This window comes from Pectinophora gossypiella, chromosome 10 (assembly GCF_024362695.1).
Source record: "Pectinophora gossypiella chromosome 10, ilPecGoss1.1, whole genome shotgun sequence".
Classification (NCBI taxonomy): domain Eukaryota; kingdom Metazoa; phylum Arthropoda; class Insecta; order Lepidoptera; family Gelechiidae; genus Pectinophora; species Pectinophora gossypiella.
The window spans coordinates 7,092,165-7,107,353 of NC_065413.1; the positions used below are offsets into that span (position 1 = coordinate 7,092,165).

At 36.8% G+C, this 15,189-nt stretch overlaps 1 long non-coding RNA gene across 1 annotated transcript; it reads right to left on the minus strand.

The window, feature by feature from the left end:
* Positions 1 to 11,565: 11,565 nt before the first annotated feature.
* Positions 11,566 to 14,275, minus strand: LOC126370353 (uncharacterized). The gene is made up of 3 exons (XR_007566869.1): positions 13,974 to 14,275; positions 13,324 to 13,437; positions 11,566 to 11,645 (listed from the first exon to the last, which is right to left on the minus strand). It is a non-coding gene; the product is annotated as an uncharacterized LOC126370353 (long non-coding RNA).
* Between the last annotated feature and the right edge of the window lie 914 nt (positions 14,276 to 15,189).

The following is a 15,189-nucleotide window of genomic DNA, read 5'->3' on the forward strand; positions in this document are numbered from 1 at the left end:
AAATTATAGTAGGTAAAGAGATTCTCCGTATGGGCTAGTGCATAATACCTAATGGTAATGAATATTATGCCCACGCTATGAGATTTTTATACGTCGCTGTAATTGTAAATTTTGATAGAAAGCTCTAAGGTTGGTATATTTATTTATTTTATTTTCCCAACAAACGCGGGACTTAATTCTTTAAATAGCTTTGTCGCATGTCACAGTAATTATACTCGCTCCTTGTTCGAGAGGTTTTTAACAGTGTAGTCTACGTCTTATGCTCCAGTATCGTCACAATTTTCAAAGCTCATATCCAAAGCTAAAAAAAAAAGTTAGTTTCCCGCTTCCTGAACGCAGCTGTCAACTAATGTCATTACGGTTTTTGTGCACCGGCGCGTCACTTCGCCTCCGTAAATAAACTAATTGAAAACTAATATTTAATACAAAAACATGATTGATATAGTGCGAAAAATCTGTTACTTACATAATCAAGTGCTTTTTTCTCTAAAAAAGCTAGAAACAGTACCAAAGAAAAAATGTGGATGACGACGAGCGTAAGTTCTTTTTGATAAAACAAAATGTGGATTAAACTGGTAAGTCTTAACATTATCCATCTACTAAAACAAGAGAAGATATAATTATGATCAATTCAATTTAATTCCTTTTATTGTCGAAAACAAATTACTTTTTTTGAGGTTATAATTTTATAATCCTAACATTCGAAGAAGTAACTTAAGTTGGTACTTATTACTAATAAAAGTAACTAGTTTTATTAACTGAAATAATAATAATATTAAAATTGTATCGTGTTCGTGTTATAACAGTGATTTAAAAGTTATACTTTATTCCGATGTTGATGTTGTTTAAATTCGCCTTATATAAGGCAGGCAAAGATCTGAGGACTATACAGTCTTGACTTTAGTAATTTAATATTCGAAAATCACGATCAAAATAGGCCTAAGCCTTGTCTTCAGTCCCTGATTGCCGCGTTTTTATTTTCATCTGTCAAAAAAAAAAAAAATTTTTTTGTTTCTTTTTGTAATTCGTGTTCTTGGCTTATGTTGCGGTTGATAACTTACTATCAGCGAATGAAATGAGCAGTTTTATTATAAAACAAAGAGAACCAGTGAAACATAACCGCAGAATGGCATAGAAAAGTAAATAATTAACTCGGAAATAATTTGACAAGTTCAGATAATTAGATGACAGAAGCACTTCTTGTTTACCCTGTTCATCAAGAAGTACCTATGACACAGTAGTACTCAATATCACAGAGGTCATCTACACCATTGGTAGACAAGATACATAACTTATTCATGATAACACTTAAAACATTTAGAGGATTATAATTAGTTTACTACAAGATAACCATACTTAAAAATGATATTATATATATTATAACAGTACATAATCCCTTCTCACAGTCTCTGTTAAGTGGTGTTAATAATGTTATCTTCTCCGAATGATACTTACAATTTAAGATGATGATAATATACCCTAACAATAAAAACAGAAAGAGTGTTAAGAGAGTACAGGCAAAAGATAGCCTTATTATAGTAAGCAATTTCTTCCAAATTACTCTAATCTTATTATAATTCAAGCTTCCAACGTATGGGTGATGATTATTGGTACCAACCTAACCAACAAGAAAACACCACTTGGAGAGTCACCTAGTTAAGCACTAGTAGTGAACTGTCTGACTAGAGAATAGACAGACTATTTGTTTCCCTTTAGAGCTATCACAATAGAGGATAGACAATGGACTTGATGTATCAACCCTATTAACATAAAAATCAACCACTAAGACTGTTGCAAAGCGCAAATATACCTATGCCTTATTTTAATACCTAGAGCTATTATTTAGCGGATGGACAGTGGACTTGATGGTACCAACTTAATGTACATAAAAGCTATCACTAGGAAGTTTGCCATCGCTAAGCGCTAATATACCTATTTTACATTTCCATACCTAGAGCTATCACTTAGAGGATAGACAATGGACTTAAAGGCACAATGCACATAAGAGCTACCATTAGGAAGGTCGCCATTGATAAGCGATAATATACCTATTTGTCATTTCCATACCTAGAGCTATCACTTAGAGGATAGACAATAGACTTGAAGGTATCAATGCAATGAACATAAGAGCTACCACTAGGAAGGTCGCCACTGACAAGCGCTAACATACCTATTTCTCATTTCCATACTTAGAGCTATCACTTAGAGGATAGACAATGGACTTGATGGTATCAACCTAATTAACAAAAGATCTACCACCAGGAAGGTCGCCATTGCCAAGCGCTAATATACCTATTTATCATTTCCATGCCTAGAGCTATCACTTAGAGGATAGACAATGGACTCGAAGGTATCAACACAATGAATGTAAGAGCTACCACTAAGAAAGTCGCCATTGACAAGCGCTAACATACCTATTTCTCATTTCCATACTTAGAGCTATCACTTAGAGGATAGACAATGGACTTGATGGTATGAACCATATTAACATAAGAGCTACCACGATTATGGTCGGCATTGGCAAGCGCTATATACCTATTTCTCATTTCCATACTTAGAGCTATCACTTAGAGGATAGACAATGGACTTTATGGTATGAACCCTATTAATATAAGAGCTACCACGATTATGGTCGGCATTGGCAAGCGCTATATACCTATTTCTCATTTCCATACCTAGAGCTATCACTTAGAGGATAGACAATGGACTTGATGGTATCAACTCAAATAACATTAAGCTACCACTACAAGTATCGCCTTTTGCTAAACGCTAGTAGATAGCTAGAACATGGACCAACTATTTTTTATACTTTTATTTCCATGTTTGGTTTGTCACTTGAGGAATCGAAGATAAACCATTGAATTGTCGGGGCTTACCTACCCATGTTGAAACTCAAGATTAGACTAATGCTGAGAAACAATAGAATATTATGTCAAATTGATTATTATAAAATAATGAGAGTACAAATTCTGAAGAAATAACCGACAATTCACAACCTAAAAGCCTCTGTTCTATTAATCAACCTCAACTGTGCTAGAAATCAAAGTATTAATAGTATGTAATGTCAGAGATTACTTTCAAAAGAGATAACTGTACACAAGACATGGTTAGAGAATACTGCTATTAAATTCTTTCAACCAACATCATAAAATTCAAATAGCACATAAATAATAATGAATAACATTGCCCGAAGAGTGAGTAAACGAGATAGCAACAGGATCTGTGGAACAGAGACAACAGTATCAGCAGGCAGCCCCACAGCCAACAGCATGAACAGAAAGCCCACAAGGAACAGTATCAGCAGGCCGCCCCACAGCCAGCAATAAAAGCAGTGATGCAACCAGTCATGATCAGCAGTGCCATAACCAGCAGTACCAGCAGCCCTACAGCCAGCAGTAGTAGCAGAGCTACAACCAGATGTATTAGCAGTCTCTCGTCTTAACGGCCTCCGTGGTCCAGTGGTTGAGCGTTGGACTCACGATCCGGAGGTCCTGGGTTCGATTCCCAGTGGGGACATATCACAAAAATTACTTTGTGGTCCCTAGTTTGGTTAGGACATTACAGGCTGATCACCTGATTGTCCGAAAGTAAGACGATCCGTGCTTCGGAAGGCACGTTAAGCCGTTGGTCCCGGTTACTACTTACTGTGTAAGTACGTAGTCGTTATAAATGAGTCATGTCAGGGGCCTTTGGCGGCTCAATAGTAACCCTGACACCAGGGTTGATGAGGTTAGTAATTCGCCTCAAAACCCACACGATAGAAGAAGAAGAAGCAGTCTCACAGCCATTAGTATCAACAGTGGCCCAGGCAGCAAGGCCGTTTAAGAATAGTACCTCATGAGGAGGAAGAATTCCCTATAAAGTTATAATGGGAAAATTTGCACAAGCAAATATATTTTTCAAAATTCTGGTAAAAATTTATTCCGAATGTCTATCACTAAAAGTTTTAGCATTATCATTAAGACATGGGATTCAAATCCTGTCTTTGTTAATCAGGAATAACAATACTAATCTCAGTATAAATTGAGGTACCTACCTGATAATATTATAACTTCAATGAAAATTTCCTTCAAGTATTACATTCGAAATTGTAAAATATTGATACCTAGTTCGGTTAGATAGAATAGTTGCTCTTTTTATTATTAACTCATAGGTGAAAAGGAAGGAAAAATAGTTCATTAGTAACATATAACTTACATCACCATTAGCGTTTTCTCTAAATTATGTTATTGTAGATTTATTATGTTGTTGTTGATCAGCCCAAAACACAGTTTACAATTAATATAAAAATTACAACAATAATGTCCCTCCACTTAATCAATCGGAACCAAACTGCAGTGGAGAAGTAACAATAATATTTTCATGATAAATATATGTTTATCCTATTTTTCGGTTAGTGTTGTAACGTGAATCAGGCAGGTCCCTTCACTAAATAACCTGACATATTAAATCTTCAGGATGGGTACGAGAAGTGAATCCCTGTGCAAACAACAGGATCATGTTAAGTTAGGTTAAAGGAAAGGATGATTTTTACGAACGATGATAATATACCTACACGACCGATAATTAATAAATTAATGTTATCCTTATATGTAACTGCATACCTAAGGGTAAAATATGTTTTATTCATTTATTTATTTTTTCCAGTAAATAATAGGACGTTACTATTACTGTCCTAAAAACAAATCTTAATTATTACGAAGATAATTATCACACAAGTACATAATGTAAATGCACTTTATAATAAAGAGGAAAGTTTAGAATATTTTAATGAAAAAGGTAATTTGAATAAATGTATCGAAATTCTTACTTGCACTTATATTTGTATTTTCTCTAATCAATTTGACATGTTGTCTTAGGATTCATTTAACTACTCAATGTCGACAACAATTGCCAACTTAGCACAGGTTGTTACAATCAATCTTGTGTCTGGGTGCCCTCGTCATTACCCGTTCTTCTTTATGTATTTCTTCTTCTTTTATGTATGTAAACAAATAATGTGTAACTTTGATAATTATTGTAGCCCTTGGTATGCCAATGAAAAATGAGTGTTATACTATATGATGAAGTCTCACAGTCCTTTCGACTATAACTATCGTTGTTGTTCAAGAGCTTCGGAAATGTGCTCTATGGTGAGGTCCCTGTGAGGCTCTTATAGCCAATCTTGATGTTGAGCTCATTCAGAAATTTGTTCTTGTGTAGTTCTTTTGTTGTGAAATTGATAGTAATGTGAAATAGGTACTTGCTCAACTTCAACTTTATTATTTAGAACTATGTATCTATTCTAGTACAGTATAGTATAACCATATATAACATACATAATATCGATTCCATTCTTGAGAACTGGTGAAACTTGTTTAGCGAACAGTTATTATTCTTATTGTTTTTTACATGATAATATCAAAACGTTTGGTGGAACGCCGCGCTGAGTTTATCAGGCGACGGCTGTGCCTCTGACTGCCTTTATTGGGATTAAAGTCATGGGCAGCTTAATTAGCTTTCGTGATAACAATGTACTTTATTCATTAATGAATAATCATATTATTGGTACTCGTTTCAATTTAAATGTTTCATTCCCAACTAAACTTTGAACATCTACACTGTTAAAAACCTCTCGAACAAGGAGCGAGTATAATTATGAGATTAAACGAACTTACCTGTAAGTGAAGTTCTATCTCAATTGTACGAAGCTCCTTGTTCGAGAGGACTCCCTCCCTTCAATTTTAATATCCCGCCCTAAAGCTTCCACAGGTGATGGAGTTGTCCATGAAACATGCTTTAAACATAATGACATTAGTTGACAGCTGCGTTCAGGAAGCGGGAAACTAACTTTTTTTTTAGCTTTGGATATGAGCTTTGAAAATTGTGACGATGCTGGAGCATAAGACGTAGACTACACTGTTAAAAACCTCTCGAACAAGGAGCTTCGTATAACTTCACGAACTTCACTTACAGGTAAGTTCGTTTAATCTCATAATAAAAGGAAGGAATAATCAAGTTGCCATTGTTGTATCAAGTGGTCGAGTGAGATAGATATCTTGGATATTAAGCGTTCCAGTTTACATTTCAGCGTTAGATCTAAGGCGGGCATTGTGGAAGCGGCCTTTTGTCGAGGCCGCGTACAATGGAACGTGCGACTTGTGATATTACTACGAATACTGTCTGTTGTGCCTCCGTTGCCAGACATGTCAACACACGCTTTAACGGGTCATCGCTGTGTTTCTTACTTTTCATGAAATTGTTATATTATGTTTACGACCATTACAGACGGCTCACCACTTATCACATTTTTCTAACAGAAAGCTCGGTGAGGTGTGGGTACTTTTGTACACAATGTTATTTGTTGTTGTTGTTCAAACAATGTTGTTTGTTCATATAAGGTCCAAATAACATTGTTGGAACAACTTATATTGGATATAGTTTTCGTCTTTTAAAAGTATAGAAAAAGGGAACTAGGTAAAAACGTAACCCTAACGTCGCGACTTTCTGTGCAGTGTTTATCCTCGACATCAGACGTCGCGTGGTCAGCCGACATCGCGTCACGCGATACCAGAATTGCATTTTTGTTACACTGAAAAGGAATTTTAGGAACAACATTTAATATTGCAACTTTCCTGCGAAATTCAGAAGAATGCGAATTCAGATACTATGCAAAAGTTATAAAATTTCAAAGAATCAAAAGTTATTCTAGGAATATTTTGTGGAGTCTATTGTAAGTATAAATAATTTCAAGAAAGTCGCTTTACGGGTAAGAAAAATGTAGAATTAATTTACATTGAATTCAACAGAAATACCTACAGATTTTCGTTTGAGCGCTCTGAACTAGTTTAGCTACCTACTCTATAATTATGTACCACTGGTAAATAACAATATTTTTAAAGGAACTGTTCCTGTTACGGCGCAGAGGTCGTACATTATCCTTTATTCGCTGCTATATCTGGCAGTTCCCAGGAGCTGACCGCACCTTGTCGGCCTCGCCCGCTGGAATTAGCAACTCATTGTTTTGCTTATATTTACACGTCAGCAATTATTATACCAGCGATTATTACCCGCTGGACAGCTACACACATTTATAACGAGCTTATGGAAATCACGTCGGTCTACTTAGGCAATAACATTAATGCTTAGCCCAGAACTGAACCACTTTAAATCGTAGGATGGACGTTATGGCCAATTGGGTAAGCGCAGACGTTTGTCTCTGTCAGCAAATGCTGAGAGCTGTGTCCGCAATGAAGAAATCTGAATGTTCTATGACAATATTATGCTAAATTCAATCATTCTTAGCTTTAAATTGTTATAAAATGTAAGATCTATTACAACAGACTGCGGTCCAATTTTGAATTATGAGATCCGGAGTTGCCGCGGTGGTTTAAGTTATAAGTATACCGAACGCTCCTGCCAACTTTTACTCAAAATCTGCTTAACAATATCGAAGAGTTTCTTTTTATTGGTCGAACCATATTTCACTGGCAGTTTTCGGACAGCCCCAACTATTGGATCGTGACTAGCATCTATCAATATCTGCCTTTTCACAAGCTTCTGAGCGAAGTGCCGTTATCCTACGCGAAGTACGAAATATTACTCGATCCTCTATCGAAAGTGCCAATATGATATACTGAAGCCCTTTTATCGGTGCTTTGGAGCCTATGTTGACAGGTGTGGCTTCAACTATTTTTGCGCCCAGAGAAACCTTGTCGTGCAAAAGCACGTTGTGTATGCAACTTGCGTTCGGAGTTTTAGAACTCTCTGATTGTTCAGATATAACATCTAGCTTGGGTAATATTTATTTCTCAGCTTGAGTCATCAGCATTGTTCAATGTCAACAGATTTTATTGATTTGTCTATCTAACCACTACACTTTATATCTAATATCTACTTACTCAGTTTATGTACGTATGAACATACATACATACATAAACTCACGCCCGCAATCCCAAATGGGGTGGGCAGAGCCACAAGCAATCAAAGACAACTTGCAGCCACTGTACGTATGAACTGTTCATGAAATGTCATTTATTAGACATTGATTCACTTGTCAATAAAGCATTCTCTTTGCCACTTTTTGTGTTGGCGTGAAGTAGATTTTTATCTCGTGCCTCATCCTAAAGCCGGTACTGTACATAGTTTTGGTCCGATCGCAACGAGGGTAGATAAGAGGCTTCCATACTCATGTTATTACAAAGGGTGCGTGAAATTTTGCAGATACGTGCACGCAATGGACAAGGGATGATCCGATAATATTAAAGGTTCGCCATTGTTGTGAACTCTCGACTCACTGGTTTTGTTGAGTCTTAACTTTTTTAATAAATTCCGATTTAGCTCTTATGATGCAGTGGTATGGAAAGTATTGGATATTACCTACCACCCTTATGTGATCGACGTATGAAGGCTCGTTTTATTTGAATTGCTTATACCATTATAATAAACAAAATGGGAAACTTGTGCTTAAGAGTGGTCCATTCATACAATGGGTATAGATCAGTAAGTAATCCTACATTTTTCGTGAAAGTATCCAAAATATTTGTTCACAACAGTTTGAGTTTCATATGAAAGACAAATTGCAGTCATAAAGCTAAACAAACCTGGATTTATTCCACTATGAAATTCATTTCGTACAAATAAAATGACATTGAAAAAGTTGTGTTTGTAGCGTATATCCCCTAGAGACCGCCTGGGGTTTCGGTTAGCCCCCGAGCGCACCAATTAGGGGTAAAGTAAAAATGTGCTGCGGAACCACGCGTCACCATGCCCCCGGGAGTAGGTCCCACTTGGTGTCTAATGGTGTTTCTTTGCTTAGAGGGCGGTTAGTTTCACTTGCATATGGACTGCTTGTTAAATCAATAAGTGGAATGAATGTCAGAAAAAATAGCAAGCTTTTTGAGGGGGTGGAAATCCCTGCCCTCCTATTCAGTTATTCAATACCTTTCCGTAGGTACGAATGTACAATCTTTCTTGCTTTTAAATAACTACATCCATTAACTATTTGATACGAAAATGTGCTTTGAAGATTGATTGCTATTAGGACAGATTACTTACATTTCACGGTACAGGTACTTAAGTAAATAAATTAGGTATCTATCATTAATCTGGACAATTTATTGGTTAGTAGTTGGTGCGGACGGCGCGCGGGCGGGACTATTTATTGCTTTTAAAAGATAAAAAAATACGAAGGTGTGACTAGCTTTTTACATTTTTAGACAGTACCCCACTTTTCGTGTTTTTTACTACTCCTTTTACTAGAATTCCGTTTTAAAACTAAAGGAGCTTTCGTAAACGAAATGCATTCTGACTATCTAGTCCGCAAATATTTGGCATGCAGTCAGTGGGTCTGCATTTCTGCATATTGCAAAAAACAATCAAAGCTCACAAGAATCTATGCCATTAACGAAATATTTTTGCAGTTTGTTATTAACATTTAGATGTGATAACGACTTTTCGGTGTGGTCCTAAATTATGCAATCTGCAGCTATAAATCTGTTTTCAGTTACTTTGTACATGGTGTTCGGGAGCTATACCAAAGCAAATAAAAATGTTGATTCGCTATTTCTAATATTTAACAAATTCAGTTTAGCATCACACAAAGACATCAAAAGCCACGTTGAATGATAAAGAACACTGTTTGATTCAAAGATGAACTCACGCGTTGCTAGTTTTTTTTATTAAACATCAATGTTAACGTTGAGAGAAATGCTTGTAAGCTTGTCAACAAGGCGTGTAATATTGTATTTAACTGTTCCCCTAAAAAGATTGTAAAATGTATCTGTTATAAAAATATTCCAGAGAGCGCATAGTTTGAATAAGTTCTCATCTCCGCTTTAATATCTCATTTTGAGTTTAATTAAAGCGCTTGACGCCGGCGAGAGCAGATTGCCATCATTGTGACGTTTCTTATTGGTCATTTTCCCTCGCTGCCGATGAGGAAGAGGAAAAACTTCGCAATACTTGACTGAACAAGAAAGGGGGAAAGCCCTCAGCGCGTAAAGTAAAAAAGATTCCGCCCCCGTAATGAGAATATTTCGAAATGAGTCCATTTTGCAGAGCATTCTTTTACGGGGTAGAAAAACCGAGTAATCCTGATATTGATATCTTCTTACGAATGCCTAGGCTTTATATTAGAAAAGTTGGTCCTTCTCATAAAAAGCAAAGGTTATTTGAGCGGGGCGGTTCTGTGTATATTTGACGGGAAGTGTCGGGGCGCGTTGTCCGACGCATCAACTGCGGATCGAACTGCCGTTGTCGTCTGACAGAGAGCTTTTTACTGCACTCGAGGGAAATTCTCTGATTCCCGCCGTAAAGGCTTGTTCATGTTGTGAATGAACGTGAAACAACATTGTTCGGGATTGTGCTGAAACGCGTCTTTTGTGTGATCTTTGTTGACTTTGTGTGAACCTTAATATGTCTACACGTAGCTTTAGAATGCGGTAGAACGTCGGTCTTATGTCGTAAAGTGCACAACAAAATGTGTTTATGTCGCGTCACGAATAGCCTATGTTCTTGTTCGGACGTGTTCTATTTTAATGTGCGTACTTCATCGGTGTTTTATCTGATTCGATATCGATTTGAATATTAACTCGACAGATTACAGAGATCGTTGGTGTTGTTATGCCTTCAATCGTCGTGCATACTTAATGTGTGCATGATGACATTAGCAAGATGTTACACGATTACAACATTGTGTCGGCTCGTAACGGAATATTATTAGCCGGTTCTACTACTAAGGCTAATATTAAGAACTAGCTTTTGCCCGCGACTTCGTCCGCGTGGCTGTTATATAAGAGAGAGATCTTTGTGTGTGTGGGAGTGCATATCAAATTTCAAGCATCTAACTTATGCAGTTTAGATTTTTTCATACAATTTTTTTCCCAATAACTCCCATTTTTCAAAATACAGCCAAAAATAAACTTTATATTTACTAAGGTATGCATGCATGCTAGATTGAATCAATTGATTGAATTGATTTTTTTTTAATTGATTGTTCATTGAGTTTTAATTTTAATACACACTTCCTCTCTTCCCTTCAACGTTGCTGTGCCCTACAGGGTCCATGTTTTAGTTCCTATGCCTATGTAACACCCCATTGTACTACATGGAATGCAATAAATAATTTAATTGAATTGAATTGAAAACATCTATCTTACGCGGTTTCGATTTTTTCATACAAATGTTTTTTTCCCGCTAACTCCCGTTTCCGTGGGAATTTTGCAATATCCTGTTGCAACTAAGGTTTAAGTTAACTAAGGTACCTGCATGCCAAATTTCAAGCGTCTAACTTAAGCGGTTTAGATTTTTCATACAAAAGGATTTTCCCGCTAATTCCCGTTCTCGTGAGAATTTCGGGAATTCCTTTCTTAGTGCACCTCCACGGTACCTAAGGTATCTGCATGCTAAATTTCAAATGTCTAACTTGAGTGGTTTAGATTTTTCATACAAAAGGTATTTCCCGCTAATTCCCGTTCCCGTGAGAATTTTGGGAATTCCTTTCTTAGTGCACCTCTACGGTACCTATGGTACCTGCATGCCAAATTTCAAACGTCTAACTTGAGTGGTTTAGATTTTTCATACAAAAGGATTTTCCCGCTAATTCCCGTTCCCGTGGGAATTTCGGGAATTCCTTTCTTAGTACACCTCTACGGTATCTAAGGTATCTGCATGACAAATTTCAAACATCTAACTTGAATGGTTTAGATTTTTCATACAAAAATATTTTTCCGCTAATTCCCGTTCCCGTGGGAATTTCGGGAATTCCTTTCTTAGTGCACCTCTACGTTATCTAAGGTACCTGCATGCCAAATTTCAAAAGTCTAACTTGAGTGGTTTAGATTTTTCATACAAAAGGATTTTCCCGCTAATTCCCGTTCCCGTAGGAATTTCGGGAATTCCTTTCTTAGTGCACCTCTACGGTATCTAAGGTATCTGCATGCCAAATTTCAAACATCTAACTTGAATGGTTTAGATTTTTCATACAAAAATATTTTTCCGCTAATTCCCGTTCCCGTGGGAATTTCGGGAATTCCTTTCTTAGTGCACCTCTACGTTATCTAAGGTACCTGCATGCCAAATTTCAAAAGTCTAACTTGAGTGGTTTAGATTTTTCATACAAAAGGATTTTCCCGCTAATTCCCGTTCCCGTAGGAATTTCGGGAATTCCTTTCTTAGTGCACCTCTACGGTATCTAAGGTATCTGCATGCCAAATTTCAAACGTCTAACTTGAGTGGTTTAGATTTTTCATACAAAAGGATTTCCCTTCACTACTCTGCTCCTATTGATTGTAGCGTGATGAAAAGTATACTATGACCTGTCCAGGAGTGTGAAGAATAATTGTACCAAGTTTCATTAAAATCCGTCCAGTAGTTTTTGTTTCTATAAGGAACATACAGACAGACAGACAGACAGACAGACAGACAGACAGACAGACAGACAGACAGACAAAAATTTTACTGATTGCATTTTTGGCATCAGTATCGATCACTTATCACCCCCTGATAGTTATTTTGAAAAAATATTTAATGTACAGAATTGACCTCTCTACAGATTTATTATAAGTATAGCTTTTGCCCGCGACTTCGTCCGCGTGGCTGTTATATAAGAGAGAGATCTTTGTGTGTGTGGGAGTGCATATCAAATTTCAAGCATCTAACTTATGCAGTTTAGATTTTTTCATACAATTTTTTTCCCAATAACTCCCATTTTTCAAAATACAGCCAAAAATAAACTTTATATTTACTAAGGTATGCATGCATGCTAGATTGAATCAATTGATTGAATTGATTTTTTTTTAATTGATTGTTCATTGAGTTTTAATTTTAATACACACTTCCTCTCTTCCCTTCAACGTTGCTGTGCCCTACAGGGTCCATGTTTTAGTTCCTATGCCTATGTAACACCCCATTGTACTACATGGAATGCAATAAATAATTTAATTGAATTGAATTGAAAACATCTATCTTACGCGGTTTCGATTTTTTCATACAAATGTTTTTTTCCCGCTAACTCCCGTTTCCGTGGGAATTTTGCAATATCCTGTTGCAACTAAGGTTTAAGTTAACTAAGGTACCTGCATGCCAAATTTCAAGCGTCTAACTTAAGCGGTTTAGATTTTTCATACAAAAGGATTTTCCCGCTAATTCCCGTTCTCGTGAGAATTTCGGGAATTCCTTTCTTAGTGCACCTCCACGGTACCTAAGGTATCTGCATGCTAAATTTCAAATGTCTAACTTGAGTGGTTTAGATTTTTCATACAAAAGGTATTTCCCGCTAATTCCCGTTCCCGTGAGAATTTTGGGAATTCCTTTCTTAGTGCACCTCTACGGTACCTATGGTACCTGCATGCCAAATTTCAAACGTCTAACTTGAGTGGTTTAGATTTTTCATACAAAAGGATTTTCCCGCTAATTCCCGTTCCCGTGGGAATTTCGGGAATTCCTTTCTTAGTACACCTCTACGGTATCTAAGGTATCTGCATGACAAATTTCAAACATCTAACTTGAATGGTTTAGATTTTTCATACAAAAATATTTTTCCGCTAATTCCCGTTCCCGTGGGAATTTCGGGAATTCCTTTCTTAGTGCACCTCTACGTTATCTAAGGTACCTGCATGCCAAATTTCAAAAGTCTAACTTGAGTGGTTTAGATTTTTCATACAAAAGGATTTTCCCGCTAATTCCCGTTCCCGTAGGAATTTCGGGAATTCCTTTCTTAGTGCACCTCTACGGTATCTAAGGTATCTGCATGCCAAATTTCAAACATCTAACTTGAATGGTTTAGATTTTTCATACAAAAATATTTTTCCGCTAATTCCCGTTCCCGTGGGAATTTCGGGAATTCCTTTCTTAGTGCACCTCTACGTTATCTAAGGTACCTGCATGCCAAATTTCAAAAGTCTAACTTGAGTGGTTTAGATTTTTCATACAAAAGGATTTTCCCGCTAATTCCCGTTCCCGTAGGAATTTCGGGAATTCCTTTCTTAGTGCACCTCTACGGTATCTAAGGTATCTGCATGCCAAATTTCAAACGTCTAACTTGAGTGGTTTAGATTTTTCATACAAAAGGATTTCCCTTCACTACTCTGCTCCTATTGATTGTAGCGTGATGAAAAGTATACTATGACCTGTCCAGGAGTGTGAAGAATAATTGTACCAAGTTTCATTAAAATCCGTCCAGTAGTTTTTGTTTCTATAAGGAACATACAGACAGACAGACAGACAGACAGACAGACAGACAGACAGACAAAAATTTTACTGATTGCATTTTTGGCATCAGTATCGATCACTTATCACCCCCTGATAGTTATTTTGAAAAAATATTTAATGTACAGAATTGACCTCTCTACAGATTTATTATAAGTATAGATAATTTAGTTGCAATAACTTAATAGCAATAACAGTGTGGATCTACATTTAAAATTATATAGGATATTACGTATTCACAGTGAATATTGGAGAAGCAACCGAGCGATGTGTCGGGTTGATATTCTGAAACTTAGCTAAAGCGAGACTTAGACGGTTGCACTATCAAAAATATCGAGCGGAAATTCGTGTAGGAGGCAGACGCCACGTTTGGCTGTCAAAATTTCATTCTTTCGTTTTGGTGTGCTCACAGTGGGAGTTTACACGAACATTTATACGTTTCCCAGTCCCAATTCAATCTGGCGAGTGGTAGTATGCGCTGCATGTGGTTCATTGGGTAAGTGAATTATTGGTCGCTGTATGAAAGCGGACGGGTGCATGCTGCCATACCGTATGTTCCATTTATGTTATTGTCCACTAACGGCGCGGATGATATTTATGAAAACCGTATTTTTATTCAATATTTAAACATACGTAATGGTAAGCTATAAAATATTTCAATTCTTTAGTCCGATTGTGTGTGTTCGTTATCTTTTTCTATTGTGGTAGAAATGGAAGATTTTCAATGTCACGTTTTTGAACAAAACATTTTGTAGTAAAAGAACTGGTGTTAAATAGAGATTTGCCGGTGCACTGTTTAAGTAAACAAACAGACAAATGATATCAGGGGTGATTTAAGTTGACTATTTATCTAAAAGCTTTTATATACGGGTAAGTATAATTAATTTGTTAGTGAAATGTCGTTAATCTGACGTCGCTGCGGGGATGCTTTCATGTCGCCGGTGGCGCCCCGCCGCGGGGACACACTCCAACCACAACTTTCATTTCGAACCACTTATAAAT